Raw genomic sequence first — 14,972 nt, 5'->3', positions numbered from 1 at the left:
ACAATATAGCCCTGGTCTTGTCCCGTCCTACTATTTTCTGTTTGCGAAGCTAAAGGTCGAATTAAGTGGTGAAAACTTTAACCACAATGATGAAATTAAAAAGGAGTTATACGAATATTTTGTTGTGAATATTCTGGATGGTGTGAGGAATATATTGAAAAATGATCAGTTTTCTTCATTTATCTCTTTGTTATCATAGGCTAGGAACCGCAGAACGTAATATGAAAGGTATGGCTTATAAATTACGGGTAACACAGACATAAAGAAGTTCAAGGTTCACAATATAATGGAAATATCATTTGATTCATCCTATTAAAATTGGTTAGAAGCAATTTCTTAATTAATCTCCACATTATTAGGGATATTACTGACAAATAAATGGAAAATGACTCTCTAAAAACACTGATGATTCTGAATAACTTGAAATAAATCTAATTTCTACTAACCGTGATAAGTTTAATAAAAAGATACAATCTAGAAATAAAGTTTGGAATTTCTGACTGGCAATTAATAATTCGCGGATTCCAACAAAGAACTAAATAATACATTCAAGTTCCGTATCGTTACAATAACGCGAAAAACGTAGTAAAAACATTCGAATTTCGTTGGTATAACGCTTATCCTCGCCGCCGCGATGGGAACTCTTAATGCAGAAAGACGATATAGAGGTGACAAAACCAGCAAGAAAGCGATATGGAATATTAAGCGAGCTGAGGAGGATATACAGTCGCCGAGACAGAAAGGCACGAAGGAATTGTACATAAATAATGCGGAAGTTTTGCGTTTGAGTTCGTTTTTACGCCCCCGAAAAAACCGGAATAACAATAAAATATTTAGAAAGAGGAAAGCGTCAAAGGCCAAGTCACGTGTCTCGTTTTTTTTGGAACTAAATATATACTACATGAGCAATAGAATAGTAGATAGAGTGCTGAAGCAATGCCAGAAGGGATGTATCTCAACTTGATGGATGTGGATGACGGCTAAAAGTTCACAATATACACGTAAAGTACTCGAATATTGGTTTGATATATTTTTGAAAAGACCCAGAATGTATTGCGAATGAAATGCAGAGTTGAATCGTAGTAAAATTATTTCTGGTAAACCAAAATCTTTTTATACTGACAATAATTATGGTCCGTATACAGTATGGTATGAATAAATATAATAACTTCGTTATTTTGTAATCCGATGGCTTTAAATTCACTTCGAGATATTTAGAACAAATTATTAATATCGAAGACCTATTAAGGTTTCTTCGGAGAAGTATGGTCCGTTCCGTAGCCCAGTACCGATAAGCTTAACGATTGACATGACTATGTAGTAAAAATGTAGCTTCGTTAGAGGAAAGAACCTTATTTAAGAACATTGGATCTGTGTTATTTAGCTCTATTATAAGTTCACAAAATTAAATTCGTGTATCAAAATAATCTTCCAGTAGTTCTTGTACTAAACTTACTTTGTGGGGATGTCAAGTTTCCTTATTTAGCTCTCTAAGAACTGTTCAATGGTCATTATCTAAAGCAACTTACCATGACTGAACATCTAGTTGCTTGTTGTCGATATTTGTGTCAAACTACCTTTAGGGAGGTCTTTGACACTTTAAAGATGGTCAATTTTGTTCAAATGTTAATGCTGATAAGGTAGTTTGATTTTCAGAAAAGGTAGAAAGCAAGTAGGTAAGACATTCCATTACCAGTGATGACCTTCACAAAATTCATTCTTGGATGTCAATAAATACATAATATAATACTTAATACATTTTATTAACATTTTAGTTGCTAGCGGCAAAACCCAGTTCTATCTCAAATACGGGAATTATTATCAATTTTCTATCTGACCTTGATATTTTTCTTTTATTTCCCTACCCAACTGAAATGATTCCATATTGAAATTTTACGTTAAATTTTTAAAATTTTCATATTACCTCCTCTGTAGTTGGGGTCGAGCCTGCTTAGCAAGAACCGGTACTTCCGATGATGTCTCATCCATGCCCTTGAAACCCATTGCACCTCAACATCAATTAGGAATTCAGAATGAGTTTTTATTAAATTTAAGGTTGGAAAATTTTAATCTCCTTTGAAGTAAGGTCATTAATTACTATTTTGCCGATCCTGCAGGGATATCTTGGTATTGGAATCTTATAATTTTGGGGCTGATATAACAGCTGAGTATCTACGCTAAACAGAAATATATATTGACCATAACTATTTGCATTGCAAATATAAATTTTATCTACAATATGTAGTAACAGCAACGTTGATAGCTGATCTTTTTATTTTCAAGAGTTTCAGTATTTTGCCAAGATATGGTACATGTATAAGAAAAATATTTACGCTATATTCGATACAAAAAAAAGAAATTATATCTTAAAACTCAATTCAAAATATTCGTATTCTAAATTTATTGAGGAAATAGAAAATTATAGACACATAACCATATTTGAATAATCCTTTTGATTATCTTTGAGCTGTTTTCATAGACTTTCAGCCATAATTTGATTCGGGTGGATAGTTTGGTGGTTTAATGAAAGAAAATCGAGTCATTCTTTGGAGGAACATCTTGAAAGTGATCCTGATATTCCGTCAAAGGTCACTGCATGCGATGATTTACGGTGTTATCTTTAGAACAAGAGCGTACTTCATGACATACCGACAATCAAAACTTTTATTTGGGATTATTTAAAAAATTGTGAAGAATCGACATCTACTATGTCATGCACCTGCACAAAGTAACATTTTTCGTTTCTACGCATGGAAAGTATCATGAAAGAAGACCTATGTTTCAACATTGTTAAGGTCCAGGAAAAAACAAGTGAGGAGTTATTAGTCATTTCTATAGATGAGTAGAAGAAATGTATTTTAAAAAAAGTAACGTTGCTTTGTAAAACAATTGAAATTAGTTATATTTCAGATGATTTTAGTTATTTTTTGTCTTCACTCGTATCATAATATAAGTATTACACTCTAACTTGGAATTAGTTCATATTTATTTTCCAATTTATAACTTCTCGGTACACTAGAAATAGCAAATTTATTCCTTAGGTCGACAGACCATTATAATCATATCAACCGAGATTTCTTGAAAACATCCAACATTGGAAACCTTTATTCACTTTATCATTGTGACAGCAGCAATTCACTTGACGTTTGTATGGTCTATGACCGGGATATCAACCGACAACAAAGGTTATTTTCGAGAGATAAGTGAAATTGTATAAAAGGCTAGAGACTTTGGCTTCTATTTTAATGTTTTGGTATCTTTTTATATTAAATCATCATTTTATGACTATATTCACTAGCCGCGAAATGATACAAAATAAACAAGTGACTTGACAATATCGTGTGAAATTTTTAATAATTTGTTGATGTAACTCTTCGAATTAAAAAAAAAGAAAATGAACAAGCTGGAAGTTAGATTGATTATGACCTATGCGATATAAAATTTCAATCCACAAAAGCACATTACAACCGTCAAGACTTTGTAGTTCATTTAAACTTATCTTGGAATCATAATATGTCTTAGCCAGCATATGTTCTCATATTCCGATGACAAATCGCAAATATTCTAGGTTTATAAAGTGACTATTTCGCATTACTCACCCTGTTGATCTTGAACAATCAGGTTTCTCTATCCGCTCCTCTATTTGCATTCATCTAACGCGGCTAAGTGCTACTATATAAGCAACTCTAGGAGTGAACAGCTGGATAAAAGAAATTGAAACTAGAAATTTAGTAACTGGTCTGAGCACCACGATAGAAAACATGTGGAAAGTACTAAGAGTGCATTGTATATGTGTAATCGTTGCCCCACACTAGAAGTCATTCAAGATCTTTCATCTCTTCATATAATAATAGAAAGACAGCGGAAAAAACTTTAATCGGATTGTTTAGAGAACGAATCAGTAAAAATAAATCTTTCTCAAAAAAAGATCGAGTCCGGGATTTAGCTCAGGACAAAAAGGCTGGAAAAGATTAGTTTGAGGTAAAATTTACCTTTAAAGAGGAAAATGATGATGGAAATGAACGCAAATGCCATTAAATGGTATACGGATGGTTCCAAAAGAGCAGACACACCTGAAACTACTTATTTTTGAAGCAAAAATACATACAATTGAGAAATGTGTTTAGTTCAATTTACGAAGGAATTAAGGCAAACTGGAGATCATCATCTAACCAAGCAGTCATTAGAGCCGTAAGCTCTAGTGTCATAGTTTGATTTGGGAATGATATGACGAGATAAAAGAGCAAGCTAGGAAGAAGAAAATTACTCTACAATCGATTTCGGAACACATTAAAGTTGAGGGTAACGAAATAGCTAAAAGATTTGCAAAATTAGGGGCGAACACATCCTTCATAGTTTCTGAAATCTTTTGTGATATCACCTACATAATAATGAAGAACACATCTAGAATGTAAGAGACCACGGATTTCCTGAGCATTACACTATGAAACGTATGAAATAGAAAACGAAAGTCTCTGGAAGTTAGAGCCATATCATATTTTGAACCTTCTAAGAGGAGTGGGATTAAGAAATCAACTGAGGATTCTTCAGTTTCACACACTTATCAGATCCATATTACCAAAATGAAAATGAATTATCCAACTTTTTTGTTTAAACAATTTTGTGTTTATAGTTTGCTAACTAAACCACAATCAATTAATCTAAATGTGGTTATGATGGAATTATTTCCAAATTCTTCCAGGAATGTGCGACGTTAATGCTGGTCGTTAATTATAAATACATTAATTGAAATATTTGCTTTGAGGTGAGTACGGAATTTGCTCCTGCGAACCGGACGATAGTTTCAAAGTTTCGCTAGTTTGGATAACTAACTGTATTGCATATTTCCTGCTATTAACGGCAAAGCTTTGTACTAGCGCAACTTAAAATACACAGCAATACCTCGCCAAAAACCGCAATTAAACCAGTCCAGATATTTTCTAAGGTTAATGTTTGCTCTCATTTCGCAAATTTCTGTAGTGTAACGTTCATACGCTTTCTCCCTCTGTTTGATTTTGATGTTTAATATAGCTTAATTAGCGCAGCTAAAACAGAGGGGTATTATCAAATAGGAATGATGATGGTTTGGATAATGGAGCAATTACCGATGGCAAATATTAATTTCAAGAACATCCCTATTGCGATAGACGTCGGAGAAACAATCTCCGTGACAAAACGAAATAAGGAAATATAATGGAACGGATAAAACCCACTGACTACGACGAAATTCATTGAGAATATATATGATTACGGTTTAAATACATACAAAAAGACGTTTATCTACAAAATAATTTTTGTATTCATAGGAGAACTTTGACAAATAATGAAAACTGTCACTATTATCAAAAAAAGACGTTTACGAAATGATTCCTTGTCATACAAGTTGTTACATTACAATAGATCAAATTACTGTTGAACATAATACTCGTAAAAAAATTTATAGTATTTCTATAGAAATAATTTCTGGCTTTTTCAACATTTTGTAATAATTATCGGATCGGAGTATTTGCATGAAAAATTCTACGACTGAAATCTTGCAAAAGATGGTGAACCGTATTGGATATGTAAAATGAATAGCTTTGATGTATCTCATTTGATATGACTATCTCAAGATTTTCCATTCTTGAATTAGTTTTTCTCTGGAAAATGTCTCCGGGGAACAAGTCCATTTGTCACTGCTACTGCAGTGTTTTCAGCGAGATTTCTGAATTTTCTTTTTACTATTTTTAACAGATACTTCTTTGTCTTGTATTATTTTCATTGTTGGAAAGAATGTCACGGACTGCTGGTTATTTAACTCTAAGAATATTACAAGTTCTGATTTTTTTGGAATGTTTAAGAGTTGACGTATTAAATTAAGTTTAAATTTTGAGGTCACACATAGAAATGAGTTTAAAAAAGAATAAAAATGAATATTCCATTGTGATCATAAATTCGATGATATTATTTTTGTCACGGTAATTGAAAACACATTCCGTAGAATCCGTTTGGCTAGAAAATAACCTACTTTAACTCGTCATACGATTCGGAACAGTGAATTCAGATCAAGATCAAACTACCACGGTTAACACTTCAGTCAGTGCATGGTAAACCATTCTTGTGATTTGCCTTTTTCATATCTCTCTTTCATTCAACGCATGCGCAAATATGATGCCCATCTAATGTATTAAAAGTCTTGACATCCGTAGAATGAAGTCGTAAACTTTTGAGACAATCCGATATCTAACTTTGTATATTTTTTCTTTCGCCACCGATAATCCTCATCAAATTCTCTCATATAATGGAAACTTTCCAGACATTTTTGACAAGAATTCGTCATACGATCAAACTGCAACAAATGATGACGGTTAACACTTACTATGCCAGCTGCGCAAGAAAGTAGAAGTTCCAGGGTATTGGAATCCAACCATTATGGTTTATACTTTACTTATTTTGTTTCATTCCTAGTCAAATGAGCTCTTGGACCAAAATAAAAAAAAATCCAACGCGGGAATAACTTACGCATGCATAAATATTCAGTAAGTTCATTGGAATACCATTCTTTTGATATGCCGCTGGCCTCTTTCAACGCATGTATTGACATCCATAGGATGAAGTCGTAACTTTTGAGACATCTAACTATGTAAATAATTTTTCTATCGCCACCGATAATCCTCCGCAAATTCTCTCGAATACAAAAAACTTTCTAGGTATTTTTGACAAGAATGTTTTGAAAATCCAAACAAGAATTATTTCTAGATTTTAGATTCACAACAAGATCGAAACAAGACAAATTTTCCTTGATACTGGGAAATATTAATTACAACGAGATCGTCTCGAGGTAACTGAAGGAAAACTTAAACTTTATACTCATTAACCAACTTCGCCTTTTGAACTTCATCGTTCGCAGTGCGAACGAATTCACCTAGAAAAGAAATGAGAAAAAGTTGCTGTAACTTCAATCGATATTTTTGTTGCAGCGACCTAATCTGAGTTAAAAGTAACTCAATTTCAATTGTTATATTTTATTTATAAATAAATAGGCGTTGTGTATCATTTTTTTTTTATATTTTTGATATTGATTATGGCAAGTGTTTCTTTGTATCTTTATCCTATCGAGTTTTTTACATTAAAATAAACAGCGCACGCCACTTTATAGTAACAGTGATTCTAAATAATAATTGAAACTTTAATTAGACTATAATAACATGTACAGGATGTTTAAAAAAAGGTGAACTTGCCTCTAGGATAGATAAAAAACGGAAAAATATTTGGGGTTTGCTCAGTAAAAAAGTATACACATTTTTCATGATTTTGCCGCAACTATTCAAATCAAAATATTCCGAAAACGGTTCAGAGTATCGAGTTTGATCAAGAGTACATTTTTGGTGAAATATTAAATGATGTTTATGTTCACTTAAAATTTTGCTTAATAAATCTAGTTTGAAAAAGTTATGGTCAATACTACTTGGTACGAACCGTATAACTAGCGTCCTCTATGAGAGTCAGGCTTATAAACAAATTTATTCGATCTATCAGCTTCCAAAACATTTTAATACAGTGTTGCCAGTAGTTGTCGCAAAATCGTAAAAAATGTGTATATACGAAAATTGTTTACTGAACAAACCCCAAATATTTTTCAGTTTTCTATATATTCTAGAGACGGGATCATCTTTTTTAAAACTCTCTGTATAACTACTCTATATCAGATAAATATCAAACGGACTATGGAGTCCAATAGACAATTGTCGTAATCATCTGAAAACATCAGAATAAATTCTTCTAAACATAATCTGATATGGACTGGAAAATGCAACGTTAACGACAGTGAAAGATCAAGCACGGCTCCACTTTAGTTAGAACTATATGAGAAGAGTGATACGACTGACTGGCGAAGATACTTTTATGGTTATTAGTATCTTTTACGGATCTACTAAACGGCAACTGCCTTGATAAAAGTAAATTGTCGCTCTTAGTGTTTTCAGAAGTTTAATGAAGCTACAAAAAAAATAAGATAATCTTTATAGGACCAACAAACTGATTTATTAGAGAAGTTTTTATTAGGAAGATACATTCTCGAAAAAAAAAAACAGTCATTTATAACAAATTTAGGTACATGAGATTAGATGAGTGTGGAATGAGTGACGATAGTAATAACCAGAACTATATTGTGGGGTTTTTCTTATCCACTCAACCTGTTTTTTGGTAGCGTGAATTAATACACACGGTTTTTTATGTATCTACAGATTGGTACTTCTTCAACGAAAGAAGTCCCGATAAATTGACGTTCTGGGCGTCTTCAGATGAACTCGGTGTTCACGAGCCACGTTTATTTATCGAGTAGATCTTGCAGATACTGCTCTAAGTGATATAAGTGATCTAAGTGGACCAACTCGGAATAGAATCTAGAACTTTTCTTCTATGCTCTAAGCTATCCACAATTTTGGTCAATTCTGGATCGCCTATAAGTCGAACCGAGCTCCAATTGTGCGAGCAATACTTCAAAGATAGACAAATCTGGGAATTGTAGAGGATGAGAAGCTGTTGTGAGCTTTTTGGTCTTGAAGAGGGCTCCAGGTTTCTGAGAAGCGGACATAGCAGCTAATTCGGCCAAGTGATACAAGTGATATTACTCCCAGCCTTCTTCACTTCATTGAAATCAATCAAGCTGCTTCCATCCCACTCGTCAAATTTAAATTATAAATTGACTTTTTCAATGTGAAAATTCGATCCCTACATTTAATCCCCTTACTATTGACAGGTACAACTCCTAATTTTTGAAATGGAGAGTACAGTTTTGTAATATATAGATGAAGAGTTCTCGAGTGCCGCAAAGGATAATATGGAACCATATTATCACAGAAATTAACCCTTAGATTTATATTTGGTATTCATTAACGACAACTTTAGTTTGTTCAACACGTCTTAGCAAATTTCTTAATTATGAGTTGAGAAGTTGTCAGTATCAAAATTTTACTTGGAAAATGGAAATCGGTTAGATTACGAGGAATGCATAGTTTTGCGAATGATTGTTTACAGAGATGAAACCCTAACACAACAAATGGCAAAATGATTTTAGATGTGTAGGAAAAACGCTACATTAAATCTGGGCCTGTGAATTAATAGAAGAATCCTTATTGAATAATAAAAAATCTTTTAGATTGCGAAAAGACACACATTAAAGTATCTACTAAACAAACAGCATCGATAACTTGTTTTCAAACATACAGAAAAATTGTTTCAAAGAATATTTCCATGGTTGGACCTTTTGGGTAATTCTTGAATATTTTTTGAAAATTTAGTTATTTCCAAGAAGGATATAGGAGTGTTATTAGCCTTCAGAGAGACCAAGAAACTGACGAAGCAGAAATATTCTCATTTCATATCTCCACTATAAGCGGAGCAGGAACTTTTGTTCATTAAAATAGTTCTTCAAAAACGAAATGGCGTTCACTTGTATTTTGTGGTATTTTAGAAGCAACTGGAATAAACACATTTGTCTCATAAGCGTTTTATAAGAAAAAATCCTGCTCAGATCTCTAAGAAGCTCGGTACATTTGTTAGTAGAGAATATAAAAACAAGAGTTCCAGATGAGATATAACCAAGGATCTCATGGAATATGATTTTGATGTGAGAATTTCATTCATCACTGATTGAAATTTTTTCGCAGCTCTCCGAATTATTTCTAGATAAGGAATCAATCAATAGGGATAGACATCTTTCTAAATTGAGGATGTGCTAGATAAAACTTTGTCTTCCTTGTGCTTTGTTAGCATTCTACTTCTACTATATGTCTAATATCTAACATTTAATAATTCATTTTATAGTATAAAAAGACGACCCAGATGAATTTTGCTTATAAAAAAACGATTTCTTTCATGTTCAATCGACGATTATTTCTGGACAATAAGTTAATCAAATTAACCGTAATTGTCCGTAACAGATCCCGATTCATAATTACTACATTCAAGCACACTTCATTTTTCAAACTGGGAGATGTTCTCTCTTATTATAACATTAAATAAATATATTTCTTGTAACCGAGGTTATAGTATATATGTGGGTAATAAAAACGTCTAAAAGTTAAAAAAGCATCACGTACAGTGGACAGTTGTGGTGAAATACGACTTAGGAAATAAATGACGTTTGTGTCTGTGGTCCCATTTGTCTCCTAGCATTGCGTATTTTGTTCGCGTTTGAGCTAGAGACCAAGAAATAATATGTGAAATTGAGAATTTCATTCTGTTTTCCACATGTAGCTTTTAATAAAAGGAAATCTCTCGGAGCAAAAGTTATCTAATTCATGATATTGTTGGGTTTTTCGTTTAGAAATAAGATATTTAACGAAGAACTTGAATTAATAACTCTCTGATTTGATAGAGATAGACTTAAGCTTTATTGTCATGGCGAAATTTTACGATTTAATGGACAAAACCAATATATTACAGTTTGCAACAAATTTCGGAAAGTGATAATTCTTTATCAAACTATAAATCCAAGCTTTCGGGAAGTGTTTTTCACAACACCAGGTGAACTTTAATTTGAGGATGAATTTCTAGGTGTTTTCATAACGAAGTCGAAATCACTTCAATGTTAGATAGAGGTACTTCCAGATTTTTTCAACCCTAAAGTTCCACCGTCTGATTTTTCAACACCAAAAGACGCGTGAAGCTCACTTATAGTTCATTTATGTTTTAATACTAAAAATGTTATTACAACCGTTATTGTCGTTTTAAAAAAACAATATTTACATAAAAAACATGTGTATATAATTAGAAAACCTTTCAGTTATTGCCAAAACAAATGTTGGAGATTTAAACAAAGAACAAACTCAATTAACTGAAGCTTAGTTTTGTCCTTATAATGATCTTCATTGCTATGCATATACACAAAACTTGTTGGTAAATTTATACTCACATCAAAGCATATTAGATTGTTTTTCAATCTGAATATTTCTTTTTTTGCTCTGATGAATAATTTAAAAAAAAACTAAACTTCTAATCACGAAAGTTTGTATTTTCTGGAAATGAGAATATTCCACCGGAAGTTTTATTTCATTCTTATATATTCATATAAATTCTTCGAAAAAATTGTTGAAGCAGAGCCGTTTCTTTCAAGAAATATCGTCAATTGAAAATTTTCGAATTATTCAATATTCTATTCAAGATAAAAAATACTCACAAGTGTACGAGAAAGTGAAAGAGAACAAAACGTTTTTAGGGCACAAAATCATCGAGAATTAAGTCACGCGTTCACACAAAAATATGAGAAAGGAAACGAGCTAAAGTGTTTGATAATATTTCGACTTATTCGCATTTATCAAAATAACCGCTCTACTCAATACCAAAAAGCGGGAAAAGATATCGATTCTAATATAGTACAGCGGCCGATGAAATATTTCGTGTATTTGTGAATGATCACTAGTAACAAACATCTTAATCTTTTATTACCAAATTGTATTATAGATATTATATAACTGATGTGTGAGAAACATTAACCATTTACTAGTACGCGCCGTACTCATCATCATAGGAGATCTGAATGTCAAGTCTCCTGAGTGGTAAAGCAAAGAAAGAAACAGACAAGGAAGAAACCTGGAGAAGAAAATAGAGGATCACCCATCCTATCAAGCGATAGGACACACTACTTAGCGAAAGGAGAAAGGCCTGAAGTTATAGATATGGCTGTGTTGATAGACATTAGACCACGAAAACACACACACACTCTTTAGACGTTCAGACAACCGGGTAGACGAAATTGTATAACCAACAAGCTAACTTAATAAAAAGATGAGACCTCGAGAATCTCCCATAGATATCAAGGGATAGAAAGGAGTCTACGCGCGAAACTGCGACGCGAACGAGGATGAGGATTTGTCGAGATGACAGGGAATGGTGGTATGTCCTCGCATTCATCCACATATTTATCCGGGGGTGGATGATTAGAGGAATGGGCTTTCTCACTTTATTTGTGTGTGAGATAGGAATGTTATAGTTTTTAAAGTGGTATGTCCTCGCAAAAGTTATGGGTTTTTGAGGATAATTTGCAGTACGTATTAGCTTATTGTACTTTTCAGTGATCCATGGATGTTTTATAAACGTTTATTCTACCTGATTCATAAGCATTCGTGAAACAGCTTCATAGTTGCTTGAATTCATTCAGTAGGTCTACAAGTACCTTTGTACCAAGCAGCCGCTTTATACATTGCATTTAATGCAAAAGGTCCTCTAAGTCACCAGTTCCATCCATTACACCGATTGTATATACAAAATATACCTACCAAGTTGTTTCACGTGATGAAATGAATTAAAAATATGTTTATAATTTATATTAATATATATAAAGTGTGGCTATCACGTGTGACCTTGCATTAAAAAATACTTAGTACAGGTATACATTTTTCGAATAAACTCCTTCAATAAGTCTATAATCCGTCCTTACCTGACAGACCCATACCTGACGCAGGAAATTCTAAGTAATATCTAAATAGCATACAATTAAATCATTCCCTCCTCGATATACCTGACTTAGGAAAAACCAAAACCTTCTACACGCTCGTTGTTTCGTAGAGGCGAGGCGTTTGTCTGGAGACAGCGAAGCGATCGATTCTTGAGCACCGGGATCTCAGTTGCGCGGCTTCCAGAGATTTAGCTCGCGATGTAGTTTAATCTTTCGTGTTGTATATATTTGTCTATTCATTTTGATTGATTCATTCTAGTAAGTTATGTTATCGAATATTGTATATTGAACTCTCTACTACATTAAACTAGCGCGCATAATTGGTGAACCCAATACAAAAACAAAAGACGCAAGAGGAGTGAACATTTTTGATGTGATCGTGAAGTGTATGTGTAACGCGAATGGTTCAAGTGAAGTGCAGCGATAGCGCCTCGCGAGAGGAAAGTCGCGAATAATGCGATAGTCCGACAATTACGATTACCAGTTTTACGTACGAAGCCGGCGTAGACGCTGAACGATATTGGCGTGACTATCTACCTACGAAGTCAACAGGTACCAACAGCAGCTCAAAATCCGGAACAGCAGCCGACAAGAACAAACCACTCGATATTCAAAGCGATAAGTTCGCTTCGTACAAGGTTATCGAGGCCGGTTTTTGAGAACACAATTTCGTTATTTGGCGACAACGGTATGTGATCTTGCATTTAAAAATGCTTAATACAGGTACATATTTCTCCGAACAAAATCTTGCACGAACCCAGGCGTTGGGAATGGAGACAGCGAAGCGGTAGGATCTCCAACGCCAAGATCTCAGCGATGATGCGTGGTCTCTAGAGACCTAGCTCGCGCGTCGTTGTTTTTTTTTTTGATTAATTACTACTTACGTCCAAAAAAACGTCTCAAAGTACGTTGTTCTTGATACAAGTGGAAGAAAAATTACATTTTGCGCTTCCTGTCATATCAAAATAGGAAAACTCTCAAAGGAATCATTGGTTGTTGTCTATTACTTGAGTTAGTGAGTTATAACTTGAGTCAATTTTATCAACCTTTCAAAAATTATTAAAAAAACTCATTTTGAAACAGAAGAGACCTAAAATCAAGAAGATTCAGAAACATAAATAAATTTTGTTTTATAATTATACTTAACACCATATTGAAACTTATTGTTGTGAATGAAAACTCTGTCAATTTCACCTGAATATGTAATCAAAATGTCTTCCATATCTGTATGAAAAATTAAATTGATAATAGAAAAATTTATATAAACGATATGTTTCAAAGATTACTGAAGCGGGGATAGAATCTATTATCTCCAACTGATAATATCTTCTGCGGGAATTAATTCTATCCATGCTTTCCACTTGGAAACAGTTTGCATAACAAAATATATAACCCCATTTTCCCTTTAACCGTTGCCGGGATTGCTCTTTAAGGTAACTCACCTATGCTGGTAACCGAAAATAATCTCCAAACCTCGGGAATTCTCATTTTAAACGAATCGACACCTTTTCCGTCGTGATAAGGGTCAGAGATTAAACGAGGACATCCGAAAATATTGTTCCGCTACCAGGAAAATGTAAAACCGAGTGCAGAATAAAAAATTCATGGAGTTAAAGCGTTCGACCGCAATGTAATGGGAGAACCTTGGAAGGTGTAATAGAGTCGAGGGAGGTGAAAACGTTGAATTAAGCCCTCCATTTGATAAAGTTTCATGTTAACAACGTTGTACGGTGATAACTTGCACGTCAAATATAAAAAAGACCAAGAAATTATATTTAGTTGTAAGGCATAAGTGGCAAAGTTTATAATATATAAAAATAAAAATTATAATTATATAAAAATATAATCTACTATGTGAATGATTTAATACTCCACTGACAAAATTGAAATTTTTAATTGCTAAAAATGCAATTATCGATCTAAATTTTCTCCTAGTTACATTGAACTTCATAATATACAATCATAAATTCACTTTCTCCCAGGTTGCTTTTTGTACGTATTTAATTTGTAGTTTACAATAAATTATCATAAAATATTTATAAATACTCTATAGGGGTCTATCAACATCGATTTATATGCACACATAAAACATAGAGTAGTAGTAAGTCAAATGCCCTATCGATTATTATTGAAGGTACTCAGGTGAGAAATAGATATGTCCAGGAATAATAAATAATTAAGCTTATAGAGAATATTATTTGATATACGATTACAATGAACACACTGTTCACACTATCAGTACACCACCACTCATAATTACACTGTGTGACGCATGTTTCGATAACCAAGTTATCGTCTTCAGAAAATGGAAGTAAATTAAAACCTTTTAACTTGACTTACCTATTTTACACTTAATTTTTCCACCAATGAACCATTTCTCGAGAAAAGTAATTTATTCCTCAACTACTAAACTATCAATTGGGATACTTACTCATAATTACTGTTGTGGAACTAAAAGTTTCTTCTTTTTTCCATCATTAGATACGGAGCAATCGATTTCTAGCTTGAAACTGTTGCATCTTGGAAAGGAAGA

At 33.2% G+C, this 14,972-nt stretch overlaps 1 protein-coding gene across 2 annotated transcripts in view; it reads left to right on the top strand.

Annotated features, from left to right (window-relative positions):
- The window catches only part of LOC130898004 (protein O-mannosyl-transferase TMTC2-like), a 276,788-nt gene that overhangs the window by 198,946 nt on the left and 62,870 nt on the right, over positions 1-14,972 (top strand). The window lies entirely within an intron of this gene.

The sequence above is a fragment of the Diorhabda carinulata genome, chromosome 9 (assembly GCF_026250575.1).
Source record: "Diorhabda carinulata isolate Delta chromosome 9, icDioCari1.1, whole genome shotgun sequence".
NCBI lineage: Eukaryota > Metazoa > Arthropoda > Insecta > Coleoptera > Chrysomelidae > Diorhabda > Diorhabda carinulata.
Note: the sequence above shows the minus strand (reverse complement) of the source record. Positions and strands in the feature narration are given on the sequence as shown.